The sequence below is a fragment of the Acomys russatus genome, chromosome X (assembly GCF_903995435.1).
Source record: "Acomys russatus chromosome X, mAcoRus1.1, whole genome shotgun sequence".
Classification (NCBI taxonomy): Eukaryota; Metazoa; Chordata; class Mammalia; order Rodentia; family Muridae; genus Acomys; species Acomys russatus.
The window spans coordinates 52,747,615-52,773,572 of NC_067169.1; the positions used below are offsets into that span (position 1 = coordinate 52,747,615).

Below are 25,958 nucleotides of genomic sequence, written 5' to 3' on the forward strand. Positions count from 1 at the left end.
GGGCAGGAGTCAGGCTGTGTGCCCTGCCACTCTGCTGATAAACCATGTCAAATCCAGATGGGAAATGCAGATTTGAATTCCTCGAACACTGCGGTTGTGTCGAGGATTTTTTTTATGACACAAATAATATGAATATATTCCCAGAAATGTTGTGTTGTTCCAGCATTGGTGATGGAAGGCAGCGCCTTGTGTGCTAGGCAATCGTTCTGCCAACGAGCCACACCCCTAGCCCACTGTTCTTGTGAGCAAATTCAATTCAGCTGCTGTTAACATCCTTACTCACCATGTCCACTGCACTCCCCAGAGGTAGCCACTGTTCTCCATGTGGCGTGCCCACCTTCTTTTGGGTCGTCATCTCTGTAAATAGCTTGGTTTTACATAGAAGCTTAAAAACAGTGATCTGCAACGCGCTTTTCTCACTTAACAATGTCTTGGAAATCTCTGTGTCAGGACTTGCGTCTAGTTCACCAGCCTCATAATTAAACTTTCTTTTTTAAAGCGTTGTAGAGTTACCTTACATTAAAAAAAAAATAATAATATAGGTGCTGGTCAGAAATCCAGGACAACACACAAGCAGGATGCTGCCACCAACTGCCAAGAAACAGCATTTCCACACTTCCAGGCCATAACTACCCAATGCCCATTTAACCCTTATCAGTCCCTTTAAACAAAAACTTGTGTGTGGGTGGGCGCGTGTGCGCATGTGTACATGCTGGAACAAACCACAGTGTGAAAGTCAGAGGACAACTTGCAGGAGCTAATTCTCTTGTTTCCACCGTGAGGGGCTGAGGATGGAACTCAGGTCATCAGCTTACCCACAAGCACCTTTACCTACTGAGCCATTTCCCCAGTCCCATCATTTCTTTGTTTTCTTTCATTGGCTATATTTCTTGTACATTATGCTATGGTACATAAGGATATTTTTACACTAATATACAGTATACATTGAACACATATGAATACTCCCTCCCCTACCTGTCTTCCCTACCTCCTTTCTTAGTCCCCTTTGGGAAAGTTTTACATAGAAGCATATGTTCATACATGGTGTATGTATCTATATAAAATTTAGGAATCACAAATGAGAAAAAACATATGATATTTGTCTATCCAAGATTGGCTTAATTTGTTTAATATAAGCATTTCCCCTTGCATCTATTTTCCTGCAAACAATTTAACAACTTTGTTCCATTTCTTGAATTAGGTCGTTTCAACAAAATTACATTAAAACACACACACACACACACACACACACACACACACACACACACACACAACCATACATTGTGTTCTCTCTAGGGATTTCTTTCCATCATTACAATGATCTACAGCAGAGGTTCTCAGCTCGTGGGTCGAGACCCCTTAGGGGTTGCGTATCAGATATCCTGTATATGAGTTACTTCCACTACAATTCATAACCGCAGCAAAACTGCAGTAGTGAAGTAGGAACAACTATGATTGTATGGCTGGAGGTCACCACATGAGGAGCTGTATTGAAGGGTCATAGCATTAGGGAGGTTGAGAAGCGCTGATAAAGAGAGCCATTGTCAGGGTCACCACATGTGTCAATATTCTATTTCGTTCATTTGTTTGTTTGCTCGCTCAGTGGTCTGCCTTTGTTTTGACAAACAGTTTTCTGTGGTCTTGATACATCACAGAATGTTTGTCCACGCAGGCATTAGAGGGCATCTGTAGTGTTTCTTGGGTTTGGCTTTTACGAATAGCACTGCTATGGGCTTTTGCCTAGCAGCTTTTTAGTGGACTTAGGGTTTAATTTCTCTGGGACAGATGCCTAAGACTGCAGTTGCTGGATCATATGGTACTTGCATGTTTAGTTTTTTAAAGAATCTGCCAAACTGCTTTCCAGAATACCATTTTATATTCCCACCAGCAGTGTACGAGGGATCCAGTTTCTACACACTTTCATCAACATTTGGTGTTGTCACATTTTAGTACAATTTTAGACATTCAGATAGGTGTGTGGTAATGTCTCCCCGTGGTTTTAATTTGCATTTTCCTGCTGGTTGCTGATGTTGAACATCTTCTCAAGGGCTGATGTGACAACCGTGACTCCTCTTCGGTAAATGTCTATTTATGTCTTTAGCTCATTTTCTGGTTGAGCTGTTTGAATTTTAACTGCTGAGTTTTCAGAATTCTTTGTACATTGTGGATTCAAGTGCTTTGTTAGATAAATGTTTTGCAAATATTTCTCCTAGTGTCTAACTTTTTAAAAAGTCTCTCAGTCAGGTGGTGGTGGTGCACGTGCCTTTAATCCCAGCACTTAGGAGGAGGTAGAGGAGATAGAGGCAGGTCTATGAAGCGAGTCCAGGACAGCTAGGTCTGTAAAACAGAGAAACCCTGTCTCAAAAAAAAAAACCAAAAACAAACAAAACAACAACAACAACAACAAAGGACTCTTAATAGGGTCTTCCACAAGGCAAAAGTTTTAACTTTGATGAAGTACCATTATTCAGTTCTCCTTTTGTGAATCAGTGTCTTAGAACGTAGCCCAAGCAGGTCTTGAATTCAAGATCTTTCTGTCTCAGTATCTAGCTAGCAGGAATTACAGACCTGTTCTTTTATGCCTTGATATAAACAGGTTTTGATTATCAGCTATGTGATTTAGCTTGTATGACCAGCTGTAGATTTCAAGTTGAATTTCTCTTCTTTTCCTAATTTTCAGATTTTATTTTCATCCTGTTTTTCTAGGAGATTGGGGTTCTCTGTGTAGCCCTGGCTGTCCTGGACTTACTCTGTAGACCAGGCTGGCCTCGAACTCACAGAGATCCACCTGCCTCTGCCTCCCCAAGTGCTAGGATTACAGGCGTGTGCCACCATACCCAGGTAAAGTAGAACCTTGGGTTTGAACCCAGGACCTTCAGACTTAAAGTTTGGTGTCTTGCCAACTGAGCCATCTGAGGTCTCTATCACTGTTTGTTTCTCTCTCTTTTTTTTCTGCCACTGTTGTGTGTGTGTGTGTGTGTGTGTGTGTTTCATTTTTTGAGACAGGGTTTCTCTGTGTAGCCCTGGCTGTCCTGGACTTACTCTGTAGACCAGGCTGGCCTCAAACTCACAGAGATCCACCTGCTTCGGCCTCCTGAGTGCTGGAATTAAAGGCATTCACCACCAGGCCAGGCAATTTTTCAGATTTTTAAAAAGTTTATCATGGGTGTCAGAGTTCTCAGTTGCTTTTCTGCATTAATTGACATGATCATATGATTTTTCTTTTTTAATATCTTAACATGTTGATTATATCAATTGTGTATAATAAGTGTTAAAGTCTTTGAACAGTTGGAGGAATTTACCAATAAAACCATTGAACCTGGATATTTGTTTTGAGCTTTAACTTTTAAACTCACTTTTCTTCTTTTCTTTCTTTCATTCTTTCTTTCTTTCTTTCTTTCTCTCTCTCTCTCTCTTTCAAGCTCAGGGACAATTTTATTATAGCATAAAAGTCAGGCAAGCTGTAGCCCTCAGCAGCTTCCGAGGGCGCAGAATGGAGAAGGGGTGCTACTTTAGTGAAATGGGCATAGAGATCAGTCATATGGCAGCAGACAGCCACATGGTGGCACAGGGGCCTTAAAGAAAAACTGAAGAAACCTGGTGTGTTAGGGAAAGCATGTTAGAACAGAGGTAGAAAAAAAAAGGGAAGTTGTGCTTTTCTGAGTAATTCAGAAAAGTGGAGTGGCTTACGAAGTCCTGTGGCTATGCTCTATAAGAGACTGCAGTAGGGAATTCTGGTAAAGACAAATACAATATCTCATTAAAGGGACAATTCTTCCTTCTATTTCTTTAGCATGGCTTATAGTGATCCTGCCTTCCTAGTAGTCTTGCCTTCCTGGGGGATGGTCCCTTGGCCAGGTGATTGACCCTGCCAACTGGAATGTTAGCTTTCCCTCCAGGCTAAAGGTCTCATTCTCTTGATCAGAAAGGATTTCTCTTAATGGGGTCTTGATTGCTACTCCCTAGGAAGAGGCAATCCTAAAGTCATTAGGACATAGGCTGAAAACAGGATAAAACCCATTCATACCATGAAAACTTAGTTCTAGTTCCAAAACTGTCCACCAGAAGGGGCTAGTGTCTACACTGGAAAAACTCAAGCATTCTTAATCGCTGTGGACGGTTCCAAATCTTTTTCTTTTATGTTTTTTTTTTTTCCAAGACAGGGTTTCTCTGTGTAGCCTTGGCTGTCCTCAATCCAGCTGGCCTCGAACTTACTGAGATCCACCTGCCTCTGCCTCCCTGAGTGCTGGGATTACAGGCACTCACCACCATGCCCGGTTTCAAATCTATTCCTTATAAGGCAGACTTTGGAAGTCTGTGTGTGTGTGTGTGTGTGTGTGTGTGTGTGTGTGTGTGTGTGCGCGCACGCGCGTGTGTGTGTGCGTGTGCGTAAGGCTTGTTCATTTATCCAAGTTATCAGTATGCAGTTTCTCACAGCATTCTAAATGCCTACTGTTGTGTCCAACCCACAATCCATTAAGTACTATGGATTTAATCCTTTGTATACTAAATCATCTTTCGTTGTATTTTCACTAAAGTGTTTTTAGCAGTCCTTGTGCATGCTCCCTGATTTTAGAATGAATTTGTTAAATTCACTGAATAATTCCTGTGGTGATTTAGCTAGAATAGCAGTGGGCTTATAAACTACTTTAAGGAAACCAGACATTTTTCTTCTTTCATGAAACATTTTTTTCTCCTTTACAAAGACCACTGGCGCCTTCATGAAAGGTAGCCAGAGCTAAAGCACACAGATAGCCCACTCCCCTGCCCTACACCCTCCTCCCAGGCTCTAGAAGTTAAATATTAAATATTTAACAGGCTGTGGGCGCTCAGTCTGTTTAGTAGTACTCTCAAGTAGAGACAATACCTCGTTTTCTTGATCAGAAAGACACAGAAATCATAGTCAAGTGCATAGCCAAGCACTGTCAGGTGATGGTGGGTCTCGCTTTTCGAGGTAGAGCTGACACAAAATCATGATAGGTGAGGTGCATGGGCATAGCAGAGGATGCAGAAAACATGAAAGGGGCAGCAGCTTTCCTCTGTGACTCTAGAGCTACGCTGTCTGCCCAGCACCATGTCTGGTTGGTGTGGCTGCTAGAAGCAGATACTCACATGGAAGCCAAATGCACTTTGATGCTTGGGCTCAAGGTGGAGCTGTCTGATGACTCAACAGGCTCCCTCGGGTGCAAACCCTCGGTCTACAAAGGTGGTCGGCATCATGGTGAAGCCATTGTTGTTAGCCACAGCCCTCCACAGTTTCCCCAAAGGGGACAGTAGGGACTGGGTTGGGGTTTCTTTGGCTTCCGCAAATGCTGTCTGGGTAAACAGCTCTGCCCTTCCACCCACCTCTGTTCTGTTCAGCCCACAGGATGGGCACTGCCCTCACACATCTGGATTCTCTTCTGCAAGTTTATGGTCTCGAAAGCAGAGGTGGGGCCTTAGCTGCAGGCTGTGCTCTGTGTGCCTTACCATCTAACAAACCCAGCAACCATTACTAATATAGAAAACAAAACCAGCAGTAGCAAACACCAGAGGCAGGTGTGAAGGTGATGCGAACTTTACTCAACTACAGACCCAACCATGGTTCCAGGGTCACTTTAATTACCTTTCTTTCCCATCTATTCCAATTACTGGCACACATTCCTAATTCACAGCTCCTACCACTGTCCCCTGCTCCTTTTTTTTTTTTTTTTTTTTTGTTTGTTTGTTTGTTTTCGAGACAGGGTTTTTCTGTGTAGCCCTGGCTGTCCTGGGACTCACTATGTAGACCAAGCTGGCCTAGAATTCACAGGGATCTCCCTGCCTCTACCTCCCAAGAGCTAGGATTAAAGGCGGGTGCCCCTATGCTCAGGTCTGTGCCCTGCTCCTTAACCCAAAACATTGACACACTCAAGCCCCACACCTACCTGCCTTTCTCATTCGGTGCTTTCTTACAGCCTTTCTTTTATTTCTAAAATAGTAAATGTTATAATGCACAAATTTCTAAGTCCTTTATGACATCATGGGCGGTCTGACTGACCCTCCCTGAGTGTTTCTCCTGTGTGTGTGTGTGTATGTGTGTGTGTGGGCGGAGGGGGGGTGCAATTTGATGCTGTGGAAAGCCCATCTCACCGTGAATGTTGGAGTCACACATAAATGAGTCATAGAGCCCCCATTCCCTACTCTTTAGCGGTTTGATCCCTACCTTTACCCCATTTTTCTCTGGCCCTCACTAAGTCCCTGTCCCCAATAGGAGTTGTAATGAATCGATGCGGGGGAGTCAGGGGTGCTCATGCGACATTGGAGATGACAAGTGCTTTCTTCCCTAGGAGCTTGAATGGTGCTGGGGTTCACACAGGATAGGGGCACAGGAGGGCAAAGCAGGTGATGTCGTCAGGGCTCAGTATCCCCAGGCTGGTTTGCGTGAGCAGAGCAGCTCTGCACGTCAACTGGCGCGTGCGGAGGCGGCGGGAGCGGCGGACGGTGAGTCATAGTCCCCGCGCACCTCCGGAACTGAAGGCTGTTAAACAGCCCCCGCCAAGCTCCCTTCTCCCAGCTCTAAGGGGAGGGAGGGCGGGCGGCAGCAAGGCCCGGAGCGGGACGGCAGAGGGCGCTGCGATGCAGCTGCTGGCAAGCCCTCTGGCTAGGAGGAGTGCCAATGCCGGCCCAGAGGCGGGGCGAATGGGACTGAATGTCAGGGCAGCCTTGATTTTTTTCTTTTTAAGAGAAAGGAAATGTATTTCAGAATGAGTCATCCCTGCACAGTGTGATGGGGCTGTGGGGCCTCGCAGGAGAATGTCCTTATTGCTTGGCCCAAGCTGCCTAAAGTTGGTAGCACTCTCTCCTCAGAGAGGGTCCCTCATAGAGGGGGCTACCTCTTTTCAAAATGGATTTGCACAGGGAATCAAGCTGACTGCCTTCTTTCCCTCTGATGAATGCCACTTGAGGAAAATGGCGTAAGATCTGAGATGAAGCCAGGACGCGGTGGCACACACCTTTAATCCCAGCACTCAGGAGACAAAGTCAGGCAGATGTCTGTGAGTTCAAGGCCAGCCTGATCTACAAAGCAAGTCCAGGCCAACCAAGGCTACACAGAGAAACCCTGACTCGAAAAACTAATATATATATATGGTCTGAGGTGACAGTAATGCAGGGCAGGAGAAAGTATTCATTGGGGACAAAATTTCGCTGTCTTTTTTATTTTTATTTTTTTGTCTTGAGATTGCTGTGTGTGACCTTGAGCCTTCTGCATGTTCAATAAGTGCTGTTCCACTGAGCAGCCTCCCCAAACCCAGACTTCAACTCATTATTCATTCATTCAGAAAATGCTCACTGTGTTGGAAGGCTTGTCCCAGCGCAGAGAAAGGGGGGGGGGGGCAAATGTGAGAACGACAACCCTGTGCAGAAAACAGCTTATGCTTAACACAGGGCTGCACATCCAAGTGCTCTATCATGTTGCTTTGGCCCCTCGTACTTTCTGGGGCGATACACCAGCTACTGACATGTGATAGGCATTCATTTGTCAAATGAATACTAGAGAAATGCCTTGAATGTTCTGTGGGCTCAGAAGAAGGCATAGAGCCCAGAAGATTACCGACTGAAGACATTAGCCAGGCAGATCTGGGCCGTATGGAGAGCAATATAGACCAAGAAGAGCCTTGGCAAAATACAACGCTCTCCATCCTCACCCCCTCACTTAAGGAGGAAAACATAGAGATGGATCTACAATCTCTCACATTCTTTTGGTTTGGTTTGGTTTGGTTTTTTGTTTTTTCGAGACAGGGTCTCTCTGTGTAGCCTTGGCTGCCCTAGACTTACTTTGTAGACCAGGCTGGCCTTGAACTCCCAGCGATCCACCTGCCTCTGCCTCCCAAGTGCTGGAATTAAAGGCGTGCGCCACCACACCTGGCTCTCATACTCTTTTAGCTCAAAGTCTGCTTCCAGAAATGAACCCAGCTTGTAGGTTAGGGCCTGACCAGAGCTTTTCAGCCTTTCAGCCATTGAGGCTAAGGGTTTGACCTCTGATTTAGCTCATCTTCAGATTACAAGCTTAGCTGTTTCCCATGTTCCTCCCTCCCCTCACTCTGTCTTCCCTCAAACTCCCACAGAATAAATTATCTATGGCACGAAAGTCGGCACTTGTTTGTGTTTTGCCATGAGTTTTCATTGTATTAATTTGTGTTTCAAAATAAAGTCTTTGTTATTTACAGATTTTTAAACTAACACAGTTTCATTGTGGAAAAACAAGTCAGCACTTTTGTACTAAGAATAAAATAAAATCCAACCATAATTTCACCATCCAGTGTAGTTCTTGGATTTTGGAATGCCTTCATTAAGATGTGCACACACTGGCACTCATCCGGATAAAACTGGCACAGGTTGAGTCTTATGTTCGTAACAAAAGTATGAGCTAAGGACAGTGCGCTCTTACCCTCTATCAGCTGTGACGCTGGTGGCAGGAGATTTTGGCTGAGGCTCCCTAACTCCTGATCTTTAACCAGCTGAGGTTCCTCATGCTGTCCTTGGGAAAGAGGACTTTCTCTGAGCCAGCTCTGCTTCCACAGCCCTGTACGGATGCCTCTCTTAGCCTTCAGTTGGGTTAGCGGTTCCATTGATTTCAGAGGGCCACAGAGACAATGCTGAACTCCTTGCTGGGATGGAGCACTGAGGAAGGCTGCTTAGGTTCTATTGCCCCACTTGTCCAAGGGGGAATCCCTAAAACAAGCCCACAACCCTGCCTGGCTCCGCTTTTCCTAGCTTCTTTTATTTTTCTTTTCTTTTCTTTCTTTCTTTCGTTCTTTTTTTTTTTTTTTTTTTTTTTTTTTTTTTTTTTTTGGTTTTTTGAGACAGGGTTTCTCTGTGTAGCCTTGGCCATTCCTGGACGCACTTGTAGACCAGGGCTGGACTCGAACTCACAGCGATCCGCCTGCCTCTGCCTCCCGAGTGCTGGGATTAAAGGCGTGCGCCACCACGCCCGGCTTCCTAGCTTCTTTTAAACCTCCAATGTAAGAACAAGGACTGTTTTCTATCTTTAGTCTTTATGCCTCACTGTGTGTCCAGTGACATAAATAAATAGCAAAGTCTTCGAAGGTGGTTTGTATGTTAGAGATTGGGAGACACAGTCAGGGATGGTGTACTCCAGGGGCAGAGGCAGGAGGCTTGTCAAAGTTCCAGGCCAACTAAGGCTACGTAGCTAGACCTCATCTCAACAAACAAACAAACAAACAAACAAACAGGATTATGAAATAAAGTGTAGACTCTGTTGTTTTTATCATTTATTTTTTGAGATGGGGTCTTCCTGTATAGCCCAGCTGGCCTTGAACTTGCAACACTCCCTTCACACACACACACCCCTGCCCCGACCTCAGCCTCCAAATTTCGAGGACTGCAGCCATACACCACCACACCTGGCCATATTGTGTTTTATAAGGTGTGAAGCAGAATATAAAAACTTTCATTTTTTTTATGGGCTTTTTAGAAGGGTGGGTCATTTGTCTGTCTGTCTGTTCACATGGTCGCTCACAGGCCTCTATACTGCCATCTGATACCCTCTTCTGTTTTACAGGCATTTTGAAGGTAGAGCGTATATATATATATATATCTATCTTTAAAAAACATTTTATGGGTTTTGGGGGGGTTGTTTGTTTGTTGATTTATATTCTAGGCTGGCCTAGAACTCACTGCAAGCCTCCTGCCTCAGTCTCCTAAGTGCTAGGATTCCGGTCATGAGTCACTATGCCTAGTTAATTCGAGACAGTGTCTGACTAAGTTGCCCAGGCTAGTATCAAACTCCTGGGATCCAAGGGTCCTTCTGCCTGAGCCTCCTGAGTACATGGGACTTCAGGTGCAGGGCCACAAAGTCATAGCTGCACTTTTCATTTCCTACTACGGTTTCAAGTTGTGGTGGGGAAACATCTTGCCCACAGAGCCCACTGTGAACAGCAAAGCTCTGTATTAAATGTGTCCAACCTACAGCCTACAAGCTACCTGCAGCCAAGGACAGCCACGAGTGTGGCCCAACACAAAATCAAAAGGCTACTTAAAACATTCTGATCTTTCACGTGGGTCTTAAGCTTGGACTTTGTAAATGACAACATCATAGTCCAGTGTCAAAAAGGTGGACATGCCTGTTAGATTCCTTTTGCCCTTGTCTTCCATGAAGGGGAAGGGACAGGGGAGACCTGAGCACTCCATAAAAGTTAGAACACACACACACGCACACGCACACACACACACACACACACACACACACACACACCCCATGGAGGTCTATGCTATGTCCTGGGTGTTTGGTGAGTGCTTCCTAAGTGACCATGGAAAACTGAGGAGTAAGCAGACTTAAAGCAACACTCCTTCGTGTTCTATGATTTGCTTATTCCAGTGGCAATACTGTCAACTTCCTGGTCACCAAATGGATCATTTGACAGTGGTCCTGGCTCTGCCTTTCCTTTTTCAGGGTTGCTGCTCCTACACACATCTCACCTATCACCCACCTTCTGTCCTTTTCCTATTGAATTTAAAATCACTGGCTGAATGGGTGTCAAGGGAAAGTGAGTGGGCAGAGAAGAAGGAGAGCTTTTCCTTGGGCTTAACTAATGCCTTAACACCTCCCTTACTATACCTCTAGACTGGTCTTGTGAGGCTGGTATCATTATTCCCTAGGTAATTGAAACTCGGAGAAGTTACCTACAGAGGTCTCATAGCAAGCGAGTGATGAGTGGAGATTCAGATTCAAGCATAGCTCACTCCAAAGCCCCGCCTTTCAGTGTAGCACCCCTTCATCTTGCTCGTGTTGAGTACAAAGGGTTGGGTAAGTAGTCTAAAGACAGGCAAGGGGTCAGAGGTAGATTTAAGGCTGGAATATCCTTGCAGACATTTCGACTAAATTTTCCTTAGACAATTCCTCTGTTCAGACGCTTTGGGGATACCCTCTTCCCTGTAGAAAAGAGTGGATGCTTCTGAGTCTGACGGTCAATGTCCTTCATGGCCCCTCGATTCAACTCAGCTCTTCTTCTCCCCAGCCTGACTTTTCTCCTCCCAGAATCCTTTTCCTCCCTCCCTCCCACCATGCTTTAGAGTTTCCTTGCCACAGTGCCCTAGCTTTCCGAGTTTCTGGGGGACAGGGTGGGAAAGGCTCAGGCTGGCCTTGAACTTGAGATGTCCATGATGGCTGACACTGATTATCAGCTTGGCAAGATCTAGACTCCGACGCTCGTTCCATAGCAGATCGCATCTCCAGGTACTAGAAACATCTGAGTCATGTCTTTCCCCGAGCTTCTTTTTTATCATCTGACTCTTGATCCTAAGTGCTGCCTCAGACTACTCCAATGCCATGGTCTGCTCTGTGACACCTTCTGCTATCCAGCCTGAAGACAATATCCAGGCCCCTACCTGGCCTGAAAGAGAAGTCCAATATGGCTGCCCGGTTCACTGTTCACACAGGCCTATGACTGCATTTCATATCTTGTCTTCATAAGCAAGTTCTGGGCTTCAGGAAGGGGACAGGACTATCTTAGTCCTCTCTGTATCCTTCACTAGACAAACAGTCCATCCTCTGCCCTCTCATGGCTTGTCTTTGTTCTATTTTTTCAAAGATTTGTTTAGTCAATTAGCTTTTCTGTAGGCAGGTCTCATGTAGCCTAGGTAACTATGCTGCCAAGGATGACCTTGAACTCTTGATTCTCCTGCTTGACCTCCCAAAGTTCTGTGATTACAGGTGCACACCACCACACCCAGCCTTCATTTATTTTATTTTATTATTATTATTTTTTTCAAATCCAAATGTCCTCTTCCTGCCAGGCATGCTACTGAGGGAAGGCAAAGGGCTCCAGAAGATTTCAGATCAACAGGGCAGTTCAATAACGTGAGACTGGCAAATTGATTTTGGGCCCAGGCCAGTAGAAATAGTTGTGAAAATGGTTGGCAATTAGGCGGGGCCCACCCATTCCTAGAGCAGATAAGGAGGAGGTCATGTGGTGCTGAGGGTAGCTTGAGGAGTCCTGGGGAGAAGTGAGGGAAGGCAAAGGAGGCATTGTCTGCACTTTTCCAAGTGAGCACATAGGAGGGGAAGTGGTGATTATGTTGCTGTTGAAAACAGCATTTCCACTTGTTACCTGAAACAATAGGAGCTGGGAGTGTAGCTCTGAGAGGTGGTGATGTCATGGGAATAGCACGGAACTAAGCTTCTTGTAGACCGTGACTGTTTGACCCTGGGGGGGTTGGTCCAGGCTCTACCTCTATCTTGCTCACTGTCAAGCCTCGCTAAGCTATTTCCCTGGCCTTGGACATGGTTTCTTCCTCTCTGACACGGAAGGAGCAGGGAGTAGGGTGATGTGTGAGCAGGTTGAACTGTCTGCTTCTTCCAAGCCCTGGGTGTTTGGAGCATGTGACAGAGACAGAAGCCCAGATCAGGGAGGTTTTCCTGGAAGGCAAGCTACAGACAAGGTAGCTGGAGAGGTGGCAGTGCCTGGAGGCCAGAGCCTGACCCTGGGTGGCACTTGTAGTTTGGTGACTATGAAGCTGACGTGTGCTGACAAGAACTGATCGAAAAGGATCTAATAGGAACTGACAGGAGAAGGGGAGGGGGAGGCAAGGAGGATGGAGATTTCATTTGCCCTCTGAGGGCCTGAGCAAGAACAATCTTGAGTCCTAGGTTGAGCTCTGCCTGCACACTACTAAGTATATTCAAGCAATTCCTTGTCTCCTTTGGGGTCTCTGTTGCCATATGTGCACGGGGCTGAACATCTTCTTCAACCCAAGTTGTAGACCACTGCAACAAGTTGCAGACCTTCAGGTTCCAAATGACCTGTTAGCTTGCGGGAAATTTCTGGAATTGTTCTGGTTTGTCCTGGGTTTTTGTTGTTGTTGCTGCTGCCGCTGCCACCGCTGCTTTGTTTGTCTCATTTTGGTTTTGAGACAGGATTCTCTATGCTGTGAAGGCACCTAAAGTTCTAAATCTTAAGTGGGGAAGCCTAGGACCATGGTAAAGGTTGCAATGAGAGTGGCTAGAGGTGGACAGTGAGGGGAGGCCACAAGAGACACCAGCAGAAACAGCCTTGGGGACTTTCTGAGGTTACACCTAAGGGTGAGGTTGTCCCTGAAACGGTGCTTGCTTCCAAACGAAGCAAGACTTGGCCTTTGCGGTGTTGCAAAAGAGACCTTTAAAGATCCCAGGTCCCCCAAACAATACAGGTAGTTTGGCAGTATGCCTGCAAACCCAGGGCCTTGTGTATGCCAGGCGAGCACTGATGAGCCACAGCATGAGCCCTGTATTGAAAAGGGTCTTTTTACACACAGGAACCTCGCAGGAGGTAGGGCTTTGGGTTTGGATAAATGAACTCCAAGCCCTGATCCATAAAAGCCCCTTTGCAGATAACAGTAGGAAGACCTGATGAAGGTCTCCAATGACCCGAATATGGGACTAAGTGCATCATTTGTGTTCATCAACTCATTTCATTCGTGCAGCAGTCCGCACTCTACAGACGAGGAGACAGGCACAGAGGGGCTAAGGAAGGTGTCCAGATCACACAGCTGTGGCCTGCAGGAGCAGTAAAGTACAGTGCTATTAGCAGCACCTGTAACTGCCACCAGTAGAATTACAGCTATTTTCAGATCCCATTATGGCTGTGGCAGGTATCTCAAAAATCATTTCAACTCATCACTGTGCACTTGGAAATTATGGTAGTCATTAGATCCATTGCTGGATCTTGTTATATTGAATATATTAATCAAGAAGTACACATGACTACATTGTAAATTGCGCTTCAGGAGCCGGTCATCAGTTTCCTTTCTGATCCTAGGTAATTTACTTACTGCACTGGAAAGCATTTTTTTCCTGAGAAAGGGTCGATAAGCAGTACCAGATTGCCAAGGCTATGTATGGCGTGACCAGGCAGGCTCTTGCTGCTGGATATCCAGGTGCTGGAGGCTGGTAGGTACCACACTAAACACTCCCCCAGGTCCCTCTCCTGCACTCTCACTTTCCCCCAAACCAATAATGACAACCACTAGGGTACCTGGGCTGCCTGGAGTCACTAGAAACCAGTGGCCAGGCTGGGATAGACATGTAGGTCTGTCTAAAAGTTCAGCCTGTAGCCCAGCATGGCTTCGTCATCTCTGGAAGTTGAGTGTCTGCCATCCAGTACAGTCCCCTCAGACACAAATGACCTACTTAAGAAAGGGGGCGCCTGATGGGCAATAGATCACACTGCCTTTGTAGCTGTCCAGTGTGTCTCCATAGCTGGTGTTTGGAGCAAAGTCCTTTTCGGGGAAGAGGGGAACACTCAAGAGCAGGTCAGCAGGGATGTGTAGCTTGAGTTTATGGCCCAACTTCATTGATGCCTGTTTGTGCACACTTAGACCCATGCTAGTGGTTCCTGGGCTATTCCATGGGCAGCTGTGAAGAGCCTGGGAGATGACCACAGGCCTTCAGCTGTGCCTGCTCAGTGATGTAGTGTGCTATTGCTGTCATGTCCTCCCAGAGACTAATGCACAGAGGGAGCCTGAGGTATCTGGAAGACCTTTGGGAGGTACTGGCTCTTCCTCATAGCTGTAGCGGGACTTCCCTGCCCTGATTCCCGGAAGTGTTCAACAGCAGACACTCTTAGCTTCCTGCTCCGTGACTCTGCCTGCCAGTCAGAATCACCTAAGGGCCTGTTTCATTTGTTTTGACTCTACAGTCTTCTTTTGAGACAGCGTCCAGGCTGGCCTTGAACTCTGGATCTACCTTCATCAGTCTCCTGAGTTCTGGGATTACAGACATGAGCCACCACACCTGCTTGCCTAAGAAGCTTTTAATATAGGCCTCACTTCTGAATGATGGAATTGGACTTTAGATAGGGACTAAAAAGAAATATTTCTTCCAAAACTCCTTAGAAGAATTTCAAGAGGAGATAGCAGAGAGTCAGGGCCTCAAATGGAAACAGGCCTGTGTGGTGTTTTGGGGGATGAGGGGGCACAGCAAACAGGCTAAGGAGCAGAAGTGTGTGTGTGTGTGTGTGTGTGTGTGTGTGTGTGTGTGTGTGTCGGAACCTATGTGTATGCTTTAGGGAGGAAGAGTGGGAGGAGGAGCCCACAACAAGAAAGAACTGGAGGAATCCAGCAGGTTGGGACTTTGACCCCAAGTTCTGCCAGACCAGTGACTGCACTGGGTTTCTGTCCAAAGGAACAATGGGAAATATGGAGGCAAGAGACAGACGGCAATGTGTTTGTAGCCTCCTGCACGCAGAGTGGCAGGTATGAGCAATGTTAACACCTAGTGAAGAACATATAGCTCTGTCAGTTCCACACACCCCCCAAAAACCCCACCCACCTGCTCCCTCATACACTCACATCCGATGCCACCCTTACGCCAACTAAGCAGAAAACCCCCTATACACTCGTACATATTAGGTAATCATAGCGGGACAGCATGCTGAGACAAATGCCAGGCTCCCGAGGGTGTTTGCTGCCTTTTGCTGACAGAAGACTGCAGCACCCTGGGAGCTGGACAGGGTATGGTAATCTGTTGGTGTAACCAGAAAGGCAAAAGGCTGTGCCTACAGTGACACTGGGAGTAAAGATAGGGCCAGGACTTCTGATCCAGTGATCTTTGTTCAGCCCCTTCCCCAGTTCCCCAACATGTGTGTGTGTGTGTGTGTGCGCGCGCGCGCGCGCACACACACACACACACACACACACACACACACAGGACTTTCAGCTTTGGCATCTAGTCGGCCTGTGCTGGGAAAAGTGACCAGTTCCTGCTACAGCCCTGGTTCTGACTGGTCCTGTGAGGGAGCCTCAAGTCAGCCTCCAGCTCAGAGTGTGGCTCAAGAGCCAAGGCACAGAGAGCATTTTAGGTTTCCCACCTGTGTGGCCTCCACTATAGTTTCCTTTAGGGCATCTTTTGCCCAGGTGAGAGTTGCTTGGCTCGCCACTCCCACAGGGAGACTATGACTTTAAGAGAGGACGAGTCAGAGCCATAGGGATCAGTTTCAAGCAGCTCCGAAGGCAAATCTGGATTGAGTTTAGGAAGAAGAAAGAAACGGGTTAGTTTTGGTCCTGCCTCCTTTCCCCTCTCAGGCAAGCTTGCCCCTCCTCCAGCCTCCGCCTGGAAATTCACTTCATTTGGCCTGGAGATTAGGAGCCCGTCAGCAGCCTTGCCCTCTCACCTGATCCCTCCCTCCCCTAGTCCCAGAGCCACACCACCTGGACGACTGCTGAGCTAGTGGCTGCCATGAGGTATGTGTCTGGACTTTCAACTTTCACTTTGTCAAAGGCATCTGGGGAGAGGTGGGAAGGGCCTCAGAGACCCTTGGCAATAGGTGGTGACTCCACCAGGGTTTCTGTGTTCAGTCATCCGTAGGCTGGTAGAAAAGCCTCATCTATGCAGGCTGGCCCATTTCCCACCTTGAATTGCTTACCAAACCCCTAATACGTGGGAGCTTGGCAGTGTGGAGAGCTCAGCTCCCTGCAGCAGGAACTTCGGAAGACGAACTTCGTTTTTGTTGTTGTTGCATACAAGGAGTCACTCCACTCTCTCATCATCCTCCTGTCTCCTGAGTGCTGGGATTATAGGCCTAGGCTATCCTGCCCTGCAGAGGAATTTGTTTATAGGTAGGGTATTGAAGCCCCTGGAAGGCCTGCTTAGTGCTCTAGGTTGAAGTCATGAAGTTCAGCATCTTTCCCCTAGCCCAGTGCAGCCCTGAGCATAGTGAGAGCAAGGTGAGCAGGCCTCACCTTTGGTCTTAGTGCTCTTTTGCTGGTCTCTGGTCCTGGTGTAAGCTAGTGGATCTAAGAGTTCAGCCTTGAATCTCAAAACTCCTTGGTCGGGGTTAGACATCTTGTGATGCTTTTGCTGGGTCTTGGGGAAGGGGGGAGTTCCTATCTCTCTCTCTCTCTCTCTCTCTCTCTCTCTCTCTCTCTCTCTCTCTCTCTCTCTCTCTCTCTCTCTCTCTCTCTCTCTCTCTCTCTCTCTCTCTCTCACACACACACACACACACACACACACACACACACACACACACACACACACACCACCCCTCCATGACACAACAATGTTCTCCACAACCAAAGGACTACTCACGAGTCGGTACTCCCAACTGCACCACTTCCTTGAGCATTCTAGGTGGTCGTGATCCCAGTCAGCATGTCTTCTGTCCAAGTTATGACAACTCACTCCAGCCACGGGAACCAAGTTCTGAGATGTTCTTGGCAAATACAAGCAATGTTTGCTCCATATAAGATTCTGGTGGTGTGGCCAGGGGCCTTGCTTTACCCCGAGTGACCAGAGACACCAGGTTGACCCCTTCTTCGTGAGGGGACTCTGGAGGAACTTGTTGCTCTCAGCAGCTTTTGACCTTTGATTAATCCTGAGTGACTAAGGTACTTACTGTTCAGGGGCCAGGCCCAAGTCTCTTTCAGGAGAGACAGCTGTCAGGTGAGATGTACCCACGCCAGTGCCAACTGCATCAGCATCTATTGTGTCCTTATCAGGTCATCTTGGGACACTGGAGGCTACTGCTGCTTCTTTTCTGAAGCAGACTGGGTGTACAGAGAAAGGCAGAACAGAGATGTGGAGGAACAGCCCGAGTAGAAGAATCAGCTGCCATATTGGGGAGCCAGTGTGCTCCCAGATACACCAGCAATGGGCACCACTAAGCATCTAGCAGGCATCTCACTGCTGTTTAAGTACGCAAATAAGTACATAATGAATCCTGAAGTCTTGGGGCGGGGCACGGAATAGGCATATCAGATCTTAATAAGTCCTGGGATCCCCTTAAATCTCTATCACCAACTCAGTTTGACTTCTCTGCTTCTTCTTCTTCTTCTTCTTCTTCTTCTTCTTCTTCTTCTTCTTCTTCTTCTTCTTTCTTCTTCTTCTTCTTCTTCTTCTTCTTCTTCTTCTTCTTCTTTCTTCTTCTTCTTCTTCTTCTTCTTCTTCTGTGCACCCCTCTTGTAGCTAATAGTGCTGAGCCCTTTTCTGTGCACTATGCCCCTAAGTGCTCAGAAACTAAGGGCCTTGCCTGCAGTCCTGTAAGCAAGTTTAAATCAAACCCCAGAAGACTTTGCATGGACCCTGGCCTACTGGGGGTGCAGCTCAAACAGTCTGACACTCATTTGCTTTATCCAAGAGCTATCTGGGTGTCTTGAACAGATGGCTGGGGCTGGTCAGTTTGCACCTTGCCTCCCTGGTGGGGTTCCTAGCACCTAGCTTGTCTAAGTTCTCCCCAGGAGCACTGCTGTTACCCCCAGTAGCCCTCTCAGGGGCATTGCCGCTCATCTAAGAGGTCATCATTTCTGAGCCTGGAAAGGAGTGGGGAATTGCATGTCGCTTCCCAAGGCTATGGCACTGTTGCACTTGATTATCCTTGTGTACCCTTCCATCCTGCTGTGGCTGCTCCTGCCTCCTGGTGATGGCTTGTCACCAAGGGGAACCCTCTAGTTCCTTCAGGGAAGCCTGCTACCCTTGCCTATGCTCTGCCCACTCCATAGTGACCTTGGGATTCATCAGTCCTTTTCAGAGTAAAGCAGCACTCCCAAGCAAATGGCTCAGCTGCATAGCGGGAAGGTGGGGGCAGGGAATGGGAGATTTCACATTAGGAAGGAAGGTTGGATGCCTGCCTGTGTCCTAGAGATCAATACAGAACCTGAGTGATTTCATAGCAGTTCAGTCAAGATTGTTCCGTGTGTGTGTGTGTGTGTGTGTGTGTGTGTGTGTGTTACTTATTTTGTTGCCTTTTTGTACCCAACTTTGTTGGTTTGAGGGAAGCTAACGGTTTCATAGACTCTTTTTTTTTTTTTTTTTAGAAATATGGAAAAAGCTATCCTTTCAATGTAAAACTGAGTAATTCCAGTAAAAGGATCCAAGTGAATAAGGCTTCTGCCCAAGTATGGGAAAATATCCATCCATCTCTCCCCTTAATTAGAAAAATGGCCTTCCAAATAGTGAGTCATGCTGCCCGCCAGCAAATTGCACCATCCCTAGCCAGTGTTCCAGGGACAAGAGAGGTGAGAGATGGCTGTAGCTGTGACACAAAAAACAGACAGGAGAAGGGGCTCGAATTCCGGATGCCAGCAACTCTGTGGCCTATTGTTGCCTGCTCCTGTGCCAAAAATAATTCATTCACCTAGTTGCATCATCCAGTATGTTGTCCCTATGTCTGGGTTCATCTGTGCATTCTGATAAGTGGGGTATTGCAAGGGGCACATGGACTCAGGCACAGCTCTGCATGATCTAGGCTTCTGTTTTCTTGAGGAAAGCACATACTGTAAATGGTGGAGAGGGCACCAGCTCAAAAAGGTACAGCCAGTGAGCTTTCCCATATGTGGGCATATGTGTGTAACTACCGCTCAGTACAAGATACAGAGAGGGTTTGAACAACCAGAAGACTTACTTTTGCCCCTTCCATCCAGAACCTCTCTAGTTACATGTTGCAAGTAGTAAAATTCAGTATTTGTAATTGGTGCTGTGCTGGGAAACGTGTAAGAAGCAGCTCTGGTGTGTGTATGGGGGTACCCTGCCTTGTAGTGTTTCCCAATTCTTTGTAGTGTAGACATTCCCATCACAGCTGTTTTCAAGCTATCAACTGCTTAACATCTGGCTCAAAAAAATTCTGAAAAATGGGAGCAGATGCAGAGACCCACAGTCAAACACTAGGTGAAACCAGGGGGACCTCACAAAAGGGGGGGGGAAGGATTCTGGGAACCAAAGGGGTTAAGGACACCATGAGAACATGACCCACAGAATCAACTGAACAGAACTCACTGCAGCTCACAGAGACTGATGCGACAATCAGGGAACCCATATAGGTCTGAGCTAGTTCCTCTGCACATATACATGATTGTATAGCTTGCAGTTCTTGTGGGATTCCTAACAGTGGGAGTGAGGGTATCTATGATGTTTTTGCCTATGCTTGGGACCCTTTTCCTCCTTCTGGGTTGCCTCATCCAGCCTTGATATAAGGGTTTGTGCCTAGTCTTACTGTAACTTGTTATGCCAAGTTTGGTTGATATTGTTTTTTTTTTTTTTTTTAATGGAAACAGAGGAGGAGTGGATCGTGGGGAGGGGGAAGGTGGGGCGGGGGGGGGAGAACCAGGAGACGTGGAGGTAAGTGAAACTGTGGTGTGACTGTAGTGTATGTAAAGAATAAAAAGTAGATGGATTAAAAAGAAGTAGATAGATGATAGCAGGTAAATTTTTTTTTTAATCTGAAAAATGACTGTTTGGTTTTGATGAGTCTGAGCAATCTGACTGTGAAGAGGAGGATGTAGTGGGACGTAGTAAGGGGTCTCCCACATACTCTTAGCCCCTTTACTAGGGAAACAATTGCTCACAGGATTTAGAATCATCAAATTCATCTATCTACACAAATGACTCTAGAGTCACAGACATGAGCACGTCATTGTGGCTTTATCACTCAAGACACTATAGTATAACTTAACACTTGGAATACTGGTGTCTTAGTTACTTTTTATAGGGCTGTGATAGCAACTTAAGAAAGGAAGGGTTTGTTTTGGCTCACAGTTCAGTGGTACCATCATTCATGGTGGTGAGGTCAAGGTGGCAGGAATTCAAAACAGCTGGTCATGTTGAGTCTTAGGAAGAAGAGAACAATGGATGTTAATTCTCAGCTCACTTTCTCCTTTTTTAAAAAATAGAGTCCAGAATCTCAGCCCAGGGAATTGTGCTATCCACAGTGGGCAAGTCTTCACACCTCATTTTGTCTAATCAAAATAACCCCTCACACACATACCCAGATGTTCATCTTTCAGGTGATTCTAAATGGCATTAAGTTGACAGTTGAGAGCAACCTTCACAAAGGAGCAGCCAAGACATCACACAGTAGTCCCTTCTTAATAGAAAATGTATTACATAACTCCCTATGGGTGACTGAAACTGCAGATGGTGCTGAACCTTATAGAAATGGCTTACTTGAGTTATCACCAGTTTTACTTGCACTCTGAACGTGAGGATGTGTTTGACTGCAAACAGTTTCATCACATTTATCCATTTCTACAGATATCACCAGTTGAGATACTGAGCTGTCCCTTACCACTAAGAACTGTCCCCTTCCCATTAAGATGTCCCTGCTACTATCTCTTGGTATTTGCACCCACTTAATTTATTTGGGCTCGTGGCTTAAAGGGATACAGTCCACCATGGTGGGAAGGCTTTGTGACAGGAATTTGGTCATATCAGGGTGGGTAAGAAGGCAGAAAGAAGGCATGAAGCAGAAGCAGGCTATAAATTTCAAGACTCACCCTCCACTTCTTCCAGAGAGACCCTACCTCCGAAAGTGTCACCAACTTACAAAAACAGGGCTACCAGCTGGGGACAAAGTGCTCAAACATGCAATCCTGTAGGGACACCTCACACTGAAATCATAACAGTCCACCCGTGCCTTTAGAGATGCATGGTCAACTCATAAAGCAGAATGCCTTCAGTCTAACTTCAAAAGTCCCCATAATCTCATGGTTCCAACACTGTTCAAAACCCCACAGCCTCTTCTGAGGCTCAAGGCACTCACTCTTTTAACTGTGAGCTGCTGTAAACTCAAAAACCAAGTTACAAACTTGCAACATGGCACAGGGTAAGTAAGCGTCTTCATTCCAGAAGGGAGGTACAGTTATTGCATCTAGGCGTAATTTGTTCCTTTCATGGCTGAGTGGCAGTCCATGACCCGAATGTAGCCGTTCATTTTAGCCATGCACCTGTGGAAGTCAGCTGGGTTGATTTTAATGTAGGGACATTATGCAAAAAAACTGCTCTGAGCACTCATGATATGGGTTTATGTGTGACTATGTATTCATTCTTCTGGGACAAATGCCCAAGAGTTCATTTGCTGAATTGTATGGCAATTGCATGCTTAGTTTTTCAATAGCCACACTCTTTTCCAGCATTCCTGCTTCATCTCATGCTCCCGCCAACAATGGATGGCTGATTTGCTTTCTTGACATTCTCACCAACATAGTGGCCACTCTGATAGGCATGTAGTGATACACATGATGCTCTTGACTTAACATTTCCTTAGTTGGGAAGACTTCGAAAATATTTTCATCTTTTGTGTGTACGTTTGTCATCCATGTGCCCTCTTCAATGGAATGTCTGTTATGCCTTTTGCCCATTTTCTAACTAAATGGTTTGTTTTGTATTTGTTTGTTTTTAGAGACAAAGTCTCACTATGTAGCTCTGGCTGGCCTGGAGCTCTTTCTGTAGACCAGACCAACCTTAAACTCAAAGAGATCCTCCGGCCTCTGCCTCCCCAGTGCTGGGATTTATTTGGCTTTGAGAGCTAGTTAGCCCTCCTTTATTGGATATACAGTTTACTTTCTTCTACTCTATTTCTTATTGTATTTATTTTCTTTTATGTGTATGGATATTTTGCCTGTAAGTATATCTGCATACCAAGTGTATGCCTTGTGCTCACAAAAGCCAGACGAGGGCATTAGATCCCCTGGAACTGCAGTTACAGATGCCTGTGAGCTACCATGTGGGTGCTGGAAACTGAGCCTGGGTGCTCTGGAAGAGCAGCCAGTGCTCTTAACTGCTCAGCCATCTCTCCAGCCCAGTGGTTCTCAACCTTCCTAATGCTGAGACCCTTTAATACAGTTCCTCCCTAAAATTATTTTCGTTGCTATGTCATAAGTGTAATTTTGCTACTGTTATTAATCATAATGTAAATATTTTTGGAGATAGAGGTTTGCCAAAGCGGCCATGACCCATGAGCTGGGAACCACTGCTCTAGCCCCTCCCAGGCTAATTCATCTTTTCATTCTCTTTATATATGCACAAGAATTAATCTTGAGGTTCTGTTGATCAGTTTTTCCTTTATGGTTCATTGTTTCCCTGGCTTGTCTAACAACTCTACATTTCAAAAACCTGTCTCATTCTTTTCCTAACAGTTTGATAGTCTTGTGTTACATTTTGCTTATCATACATTTTAGTTGATTTCTTCTCCCCCGCCCCCTTTCTGGTGCCAGGAGTTAAGACCCAAGGCCTTGAATATGCCAGATATTCTCCGTCACAGGGTTGCATCTCTAATGCTTTTTATCTTCATTTTGTCTTACTAAGTTTCCCGGGCTGGACTCTCCTGTCTTAGCTTCCTGAATCGCTGGCATCATCTGGCATCTGCTACCATGTCTGATGGCATGAGGTTTAAGTCACAACTCTCTTTTGCCCATGTGTATTGATTGCCTTGGTACCATCTGTTGAATAGACTATCCTTCCATCAAATTATCTTTGCATCTTAGTCAAACATCAGTCAGATATAGTTTGTAGGTGTATTACTGGGTTTTCCATTCCATTGATCTTTGTATCTATATATTCTGTGTCACATGGTCCTGCTTAATACAGCTGTATACTAGGCCTTACCAGTTTCTCCCACTGTACTTTTCTTTTTCAACATTATTTTAGCTATTCTAGGACCTAGTCCCTTTCCACCTAAATTTTAGATATGGTCTTCATCTACAAAAACCATTGTAAGTTCATGATAGGAATTGCATTGAACCTAAAAATAAATTTAGGAAGAATTCATGTCTTTACTGCTTTGACTCCATGAAGTTGGTGTGTCTTCTTGTTTATTCACGCCTTCTTGCCTTTCTTTCCTAAGCATCAAGTGACATTCAGCAAAATGTACTTTCTGGGACAGAGAGTCTCATGCATCCAGGCTGGCCTAGTTAGATGAGTATGCTGTTGAAGATGACTTTGATCCTCTTTCTAAACTACTCGCCTCTACCTCCTAAGTGGAATGACAGGTGCACAACCATCCCTGGGTCATGCAGAGCTAGGGGCCATAAGTAATATTCATAAGCATGCTATTTTCTTTGGAACAGTTATAAATGGCAATTTGTGTTTTTAAGTTGGCCCCTACCCGGTTAATACTAGTATAGAAACATAGTTTCTATAAAAATTCAACTTTGCTGAAATCACTTATTAGTTCTGAGTTGTTGTATAGATTACTTGGACTCTTCTATGTCAATAATTATGTTGTCTCAAAATAGGGATCCTGTTTTTCATTTTCAATATATACTCCCTTTATTCCATTTAATTGCATAGCTAGGATTTCTAATACTGTGTCAGGTAAGAGTGGTGAGAGTAGGGCCAGGGGTATAGCTCCATGATGGAGCACTCACTTTCTAAGCATCAGGCCCTGGGATTGACTGAGAAGTCAAACTGTAAGCGAAGGTATTCGTGCCCTGTTTCCGGTCTCCAGGAACACTGACTAGGGGAAGTGAGGGAATGAAGAAAGGACACACTGACACAGACACACTGACAGTAAAGCTGGGATGGGGGGGGGCTACTATAGCCACAAGGCAGAACTCTACCTGTTTACTATGCACGGCACAGGGGAACGGATTGGCTCTTCTGAACAGGAGCTCTCTGTAGGTGAACAATCTCAGGCTATAAACATCTGGGGAAGGTGAGCTGCCATTGCTAGTCTTTGCACACTCTGATCAATAGTGTATAAATACTCAGACTCTGGAGGAAAGCTTTGCCATCCTTCTGAGCTCTGCCTTGCCACTTCCACGGTTGAGGCTGAAGCCTTACAGCCCTTGGCATGGGTGTGTCCATGTTAACAACACACATTCACTCAGAACTTCAGTCACTCAGGGCTTCCTCCACTCTGCACATTTTCTGATCTTCATTAAATTTAACACCATTAAATTCAATGTTAACTGTAGAAGTGTGTGTGTGTGTGCGCGCACGCGCATGCTGGCGGAGAGAGACAGTATTGTATTTACCCAGTTTTGTTTTGTTTTGCTTTGTTTTTTGCTTGCCATATTCTTCTTCCTTCCCAGATTTTGTCTAGCCATTATTTCAGATTTCTAGGTTTCTTCAGTGATAAATTTGTTGTTTTCCTAATGCGTTAATTTCCTTGTCATTTCTGAAAGATATTCTCACTAGATAGAAAACTCTGAATTGGACATAGCAGCACACCCCTACTCCTTCTGGGGCTCTGATGATAGAAACGCCAGGTCTTTTGTTATCTTTGTGTAGGCTGATAGTGTTTGCTGGTGTTTCAAGCTCTTCCCCCTGTGGTTCACATTTTATAATTTCTGTGGTTCCATCTTGAAGTTCATTTCCTTTGTCATACCATATTCTTTCAATATTGAGCCTATCCATTGCATTTTAAACTCTTGCTGTTATATTTTTCAGTTCTGTCATTTCCGTTGTGTCTCCCCCCACACCCACACCCTCACCCACACCCTCACCCTCACCCACACCTTCACACACACACACACACACACACACACACACACACACACACACACACACACACACCCTCACTCCTCTCTCTGCTTCTTGAATCTCATGGTGCTGGGAATAGCACCCAGGGCTTGGCACATGCTAGAAAGCATTCCTACTGCTAAGCCACAACCCCAAGCTCCCATTAGTTTTTTGAGATTCTTGTTTTGGTTGTTTTGTTTTAATCTCCTATTACTTTGGTAAGCCTTTCCCCCTTTTTCAAGAGTATTAACTGAAGCATTTTTGTGATGTCTGTATTAAAAGTGTTGCCTGGTAATTCTTACATCTCATATCTCAGTGTTGGCCCTAGTAGTGGCCTCCAGTGGTGGCAGAACGTGCTCACCCTCCCCTTGATCTCACACTGACTTCCCTTAGGGAAGGAATGAGAGGTACTAGGCTGCAGGGCATTATTCAGAGAGCCACTCACAGGCAACTTTGTGCCAACAGGGCTTTCACTTAACCACAGCTAGTGCCACCAGGGAAGAAAGTACCAATTTGTCACTGATGAACGCTTTTACACAGAATCCAAATCATCAGAAGCTCAAGATTACCCTTTGAGTGTGTCGTAGTGGTGACTGTCCATAATCCCAGGACTCTGGAGGCTAAGGCAAGGGACTGCTGGGAGTTTGAAGCCAGCTTTGACTACATGGTGAGTTTTAAGCACAGGACTTTTATTCCCAGATGCAAGGCACAGGAACTTGGGGCCTAAACACACTTTGCTTATCTATACCCTAAGTGCCTTCTGTATAGA

At 45.8% G+C, this 25,958-nt stretch overlaps 1 protein-coding gene across 2 annotated transcripts in view; it reads left to right on the forward strand.

Annotated features, from left to right (window-relative positions):
• The window catches only part of Nhsl2 (NHS like 2), a 246,807-nt gene that overhangs the window by 107,005 nt on the left and 113,844 nt on the right, over positions 1-25,958 (forward strand). The window contains exon 1 of one of the 2 annotated variants that reach the window (XM_051142200.1): positions 15,800-16,200. The exons of the other annotated variant lie outside the window; for it this stretch is intronic. The gene's annotated coding sequence lies outside the window, so the exon portion shown is untranslated. Of the gene's footprint in view, positions 1-15,799; positions 16,201-25,958 lie in introns of those variants that run through there. 2 annotated transcript variants of the gene reach the window in all.